The sequence below is a fragment of the Dermacentor silvarum genome, chromosome 2 (genome assembly GCF_013339745.2).
Source record: "Dermacentor silvarum isolate Dsil-2018 chromosome 2, BIME_Dsil_1.4, whole genome shotgun sequence".
Classification (NCBI taxonomy): domain Eukaryota; kingdom Metazoa; phylum Arthropoda; class Arachnida; order Ixodida; family Ixodidae; genus Dermacentor; species Dermacentor silvarum.
This window is the reverse complement of record NC_051155.1, coordinates 50,138,772-50,144,589: the sequence shown is the minus strand read 5'-3', so window position 1 is coordinate 50,144,589 and position 5,818 is coordinate 50,138,772. Positions and strand designations below refer to the sequence as shown.

At 41.9% G+C, this 5,818-nt stretch overlaps 1 long non-coding RNA gene across 1 annotated transcript; it reads left to right on the top strand.

The window, feature by feature from the left end:
• The first annotated feature begins 362 nt into the window (after positions 1–362).
• Positions 363–5,579, top strand: LOC125942998 (uncharacterized). The gene is made up of 3 exons (XR_007465474.1): positions 363–710; positions 1,578–1,681; positions 5,404–5,579. It is a non-coding gene; the product is annotated as an uncharacterized LOC125942998 (long non-coding RNA).
• The last annotated feature ends 239 nt before the right edge of the window (positions 5,580–5,818 follow it).

The window sequence follows — 5,818 nt, the reverse complement described above, 5'->3', positions numbered from 1 at the left end:
TGGCTTCGAGACAGCTTCGAGACAGCCCAAACCGTTCAAATCAGGCCACAGCGACGGCTTGATAAGGATAATCGAAGCTGATCTCGAAGGCCATGCTTATGCTGGCTGCAGATGGCGGAAGCAATTCAAAGGTAAAATACGTTTTAGAATTTCTTTCTACGCCAAACTATAGTGTAAAATATAGATTGTTCTACAGTTATTTTGTCTCGCAACATCTATACGTAGTTGTGGGTAACCCGGCACAAAATTTTAGTATGCGAGTGTACTGGTTAATATTTTTGTCATCACAGAGGCCACAACATTCACACAAGTATGCAGGTGACGCTATTGTTTTTCCTCCGTGTTCTGTGATGGCGGTCGTATGTGCGGGGTGCTACGAGCGTCGCGTTTGTTTGATCGTGTGTTTTTGTGTTTGCTGCTATGAAGTAGGTCGCAGTTAGCGTGCACAGAAGTGCCTGAAGATACCTTGTGTCACGCTGCAAACTCGCCGTATGCGTGGCGCGCCAGGCAAATGTGGCCCAACGATTTTATGCCGTGGAGTGCGGTCTCTTTGTTCTCGTTCTGGAAAGTTGGGTGGACGTCGCAAAGAATGTGTGTTAGCGCGCCTCAGCTCGTCCACTACGCAGCGGCATGTATGCGGGGAGTAACATCGTCGACGCAGCACCGGCAACTTGGAGAGTGCTTCGCGACCGCGTCGTACCATTCAAAAGGTAAGTAATCGTGCTGGCTAACTACGCGCGTGTTGTGTGAGCTTCTCGTGTGCATAGCGTGCGCGAGCGTATGAAATAGAAGTCCCGCGACAACAGTGATACCTGTGCTGATGCTTGCTGAACGCTGGTTGTCAGCGCTTAGTTACGCAAGTTTATTGCTTCGATGCGAAATTGAAAATCTTGATAAACGTTTTCTTCCGATGAGAAATATAACGTTCGAAAATAATCGTGTTCATCATGTGCGTGCGGCGCGTGAGCTCCCGCTTTTCTCCTGAAGTTGCATAATGACTCATTTGCCTCTTTACCGATTCTTATAGCAATGACGTTTCCTTGCTTACATGGCAAGGAAACTTGTTTCATATCTACTTGTCCAAGGAAACTTGTTTCATATCTACTTGTCCAAGGAAACTTGTTTCCTTGCCATGTTTCCTTGCCTCAACGTTGTAAGTAATATCTGCTTACGAAGTTTTCGGTTTACGGCAGCTTTAGAGAAAAAAAATTTAAGCAATCACAGCTTGCTACTAGTCCAACTTACTTTTTAAGACAAGATGTTTTTACATACCTTATACGTAACTAAACATGACAGGGGAAAGTTACACTGAGTCATGAAAAAAAAATGAATTGTTTTGTAAACAAACATTTCTTTGCTATGTGCTGCTGCGTGTCAATAATTTTACTGTGATCAAAGGGTCCCCATTATCAAGACATTCATCAGTGACTTCTACTTTTTGCTCTGTTGCCACCCTGCAATAATGCAAACATTGTTTTTGTGACTATATTTAGATGCTCCATGCATGTCTAGACAATTTGACAGCTTTATAAAGCTGTGTGCCACTGCTATAAGTTAACACAGAACTTATTTTATAGTGGCGAGGCTGTGACCCATAACAGTGCCTACATAACGGAGGAGCCACCAGACCCCTTGGCTATGCCTGCCGTAGTGCAACGTATAATCTGGATGGTCGGGTCAGGTATGTATGTAGTGTACGTGTTCCAAAAAGTAGCATCTTGGTATCATTTGTGGATAAGTTAATCGACATTAGTCAACACAGCTTACTAAATAGGCCAAATATTTATGCAACTTGCTGTTTATTTGTGTTCATAGCTGTTATGCACACCTTATTGTGTTCTATATAAAAGTAGACCTAACATGTCCTGATAAGTATTTTTTCTTGCATCAATCGCTTGGCTGCAAGTTACATTTTAATTTTGCTTAGTACACACTATTTATTACTTTTCATTTTGGTTTTCTTGTTTTGAAACTGTTTCCTATGCTGTAGGATTTTATTTCCGAATTTTTAGTGTTTACACTACACTCTTGTGCAGCTTCTGCGCATATAAGAATTCAAAGTGTAATGGGCCAGATGTCATAGGTGTAAGCACACAGTGTGCTTACCATTGTTTAACATTCATATTCACGATTATTTCTGTCTTGTTTCAAGAATAACTGCCACTGGAAAATACACATTTGATGAGCTCAAACTTCTTGAAATGATACATTAAGGCCAGTATTCACTGTGCTGCAGTTACTACAGTTCTGAAGTGTTTTCTAGTAAGCCTGCTTTTTTCTCTCCCATTTTTTAATATTCTTGGCAAGCTATCCCCATTCATGCAAGTAGGCATTGTAGGAGTTGCGAGTCTATGTCCAGTTACATTATTTTTCTCTTTTTTTCAAGTCAATACAGCATAGAACACATAGCTAACTGGTAGGTAGTTCATTGTATTGATGCTCTATTATTAAAAAAGCACACTATTTCGCACATGTCTGCTTGCTCTTGCCATGTTTGCTGGTTATTGCAATGTTGCTCGTCAAATGAATTTGATTTCAACTACACCATACAGAACAGTCTTATTGGCTTTAGTGTAATTTTAATAGTGACAATCAACCAACAAGCCCTAATTCTACAGCTGTCAAGAAGTATTTCTAATACTTTGGGGTCCCTTTCCATATTTTCTGTTTCATCCTGTGTATTTGGTCAGCACAGTGGGCATTCGGTCTATTCATTCTGCTTGGCGCTGCTCAGGTCAGAATATGTTCAACCTGCAAGTCCAAATTATAATGATATGTGTACGACTTCATTTACTGGCTGGATGAATTGAAAAAGCATTATATCTGATTCTAAGAGTATTTTTGTCAAAAATACCAGTGTCTAGAATAAGCATCATATGCACTGCAACTCTTATAGTTTTAAGTTAGGTAGGCAAATATCTATAGGTATGTATACTTGTGCATATACTTTCTACATATTGGCTAGTGTTTTAGCTACACGAAACGGCCTATGTTGTCACTACTCTCAAGTCAAATTTATGGTTGATGCGCCACTTGTTTTTGTTGTGCACTTACACTTCTGTGGTGTCATAAGCACTGTAGATGCCTGACAGCTGAAGTATTGCAGCAGTAGACAGTTTTAGTTTAGCGTACGCTATGTCATTGCGTACGATATAAAATAGTGGGTCATCACTGCGCATGTGCAGAACGCTATCCGACCTCTAGCGTATGCATGCTATTTCTCAGATTTAGCATTACCGTCTGTGCGTGGTTTGCGTAGTTTACGTTAAACATGGCGGTGGTCCCCGCTGCCCACTTCGAATTGAATTTGGCGTGGCTTTTGCAGAATTCGCTTCGTTCGTAGAAAATGACTGTGTAAGCAACTTTCGCTTACCATCAGGCCGCTTTGACAACAGTGTAATATGGTTAACCTTGTGGAGTTTTCGAGATCGCTTCTCATTTCGAACGACACGAAGCCTAACGAGGGAAACTGACATATATCAGCGCCACCTGTCAGTGAAGTCGAGAGATAGGTGCGACGATGGCATATGGCCTCTGAGATCGGAAGATCTCGCAGGCCAACTAAAACTAATAAATGTGTGCTGTTTAGCGTACGCTGTACTATAGCGTATAGGCGTACGCTATTAGTTGCATATGCTATACTAAAACTGTCTAGTGTTGAAGCTAACTGGCACTTACTATTGCTACAGTATGCCAACAGATACCTATCACCGTATTTGTGCATTTTCTAAGAACCAGCCGTGTTTGCTAGGTGAAATTTGTAGTGTACGTATGAGTTTGCCGGTCAGTTCATGTAACTTTTCAGGATATAATTTACATGGGGAGGAAAAGGGTACCATACAACATGACTGCTGCTAACTGACCATTTATTTTGATGGAAGGATTAAAAATAGCAACACTGGATGTGTGCTTATGTTGTGCACAATTTTGTTCAGAGGGAAGGCGTAAGTTGTAATATAAAGGCATAAAATCACAATAAATGATATTTGTGTAAAAAGAAAAGTAAATATGGGCGCAGACTAACTTCAATCACTTGTCATCTAGAAAGGACGCCTTTTATTTCATGAATTGATCATGGGGTCTGGCTCGCATGTCTTGTTTATGTGGTATGCCTCACTGATCTCTCGTGTCAATTTTTCACCGTAGGTGAAAACAGATGATCTTAATTCAGCCTGAAGTCCTATCGCGACAATGCACGGCCAAACTGGATGAGCAAGCTGGTCTGTTGAGTGAAATATGGGAACTTATTTGGCACATTTAGTTACCGGCCAGTCTGCTCTGTGTACATTTGACCAGTTGTGAAAAAAATACAGTGAGCTGCCTCTCATACACACTAGACAAATTTGGTGGCATCTTTAACCAAGCAAACCTCCCTTGCCTGCTCGCCTTTCTGAATTCACTTGTGAACTGTCGTGCATATCCTGCCTACTTTATTTTTCGCTGGAAATGTGCGTGCATAGCAGTCCACATGAGAATTGAGGCTTGCTGAGGTAAAGATGCAACCCAATTTGTGTTGTGTTCGTCAGGGGTAGCATAGTCTGTTCCTTTGATCATGTATATATTCAGTCAAATGTACATGGGGCAGACTGGCTGGTGCCTCAACATGTGCCCAGGGAAGCACCATAATTCACTCAAGGGAGAAATATGTTCGTGCCACTTGCCAATGCACTGACACGACTGGTGCTGCGCGCCAAATTTCGATTGTTCCTCTATGGCAACCAATTGACCATCAAAATCAGTGACGAATACCACATTAAGGAAATGGGACATGTGTCAGTTGTAGAGATACAAGCTATACTTTGGCTACCACTAATTGCTGAGAGGGTGATTAGAGACAGTTACTAGGAGAGCTCTTCATCTGGTTGGCTGGCACAAACTGTACCTGTTTCTGCACTGCAAAAAGCTGAAAGACTCTACTTGGGCTCACTGAAACTGCTCTTTAAAATAAATTTGAAACAGGGTAAGCTATATAATTTTGTGTGCAGCCCCCACACTAATGCCACTGGACGTACCTGCCATTTCCGGTTACATTTATCGCACGGTTAGACATATTTCTTTTTGCTACCAGCACTTATTGACATAAAACCGATGGCCTATTGCACAAGCAATAAAAGCACATCAAAACGCTTGGAGTAATGCGAAATTTAGGTAGGTTCATGTAAACAAAGCAAATTACTTGCTTTAATAAGAAAGTTGTGCAGACTGGGTAGGAATAGAACCTCGAGTGTGAAAGGAGCACGCTTCCCTTACGCCACGGCAGCTCTTTGGTTCTGGCTGACTTAAGGTGTGCCTAGTGCGTGTCACACTGTGCACGTCACATTGCAGCCATTTGGTTGACTAAAGGTGCTTTCACATTCCCACACGCAAGCTGTCTTAATGTGTCTCTGCCATCTTTTATTGCAGGTACACCTAGGAAATGTTGTATACATTGGCAACGATAACTGGGGCCTGTTCCAGTGCCATCGCCGGGATTCCCTGTTCTGCAAAGAACTGACATAACTGATGTGGGGAGCCCTGGCGCTCGGTGTAGGAGTATCACAGGGGCTCCTTGTCGATGCTTGAAGGACGGCAATGCTGTTGAGAAGCCGAAATTGAGCCCCGATAAGTTGGAAGCTGTGGGTAGTAAGTATCATTCACATTTTTTCAAGTTTTTGTAATGTTTGTAACAATGCATGTATTGCACCGAAATGATTAACTTTTCAGATGCATTTGATGCATATCTTTCGAAATGTGGTACCCCTCAGGAGAAAAAAATCATCTTCTCATGCTTGGTTTTGGCCGAGCGGTTGAATCGAGTGACAAAGTTTTTCGCGTTTAG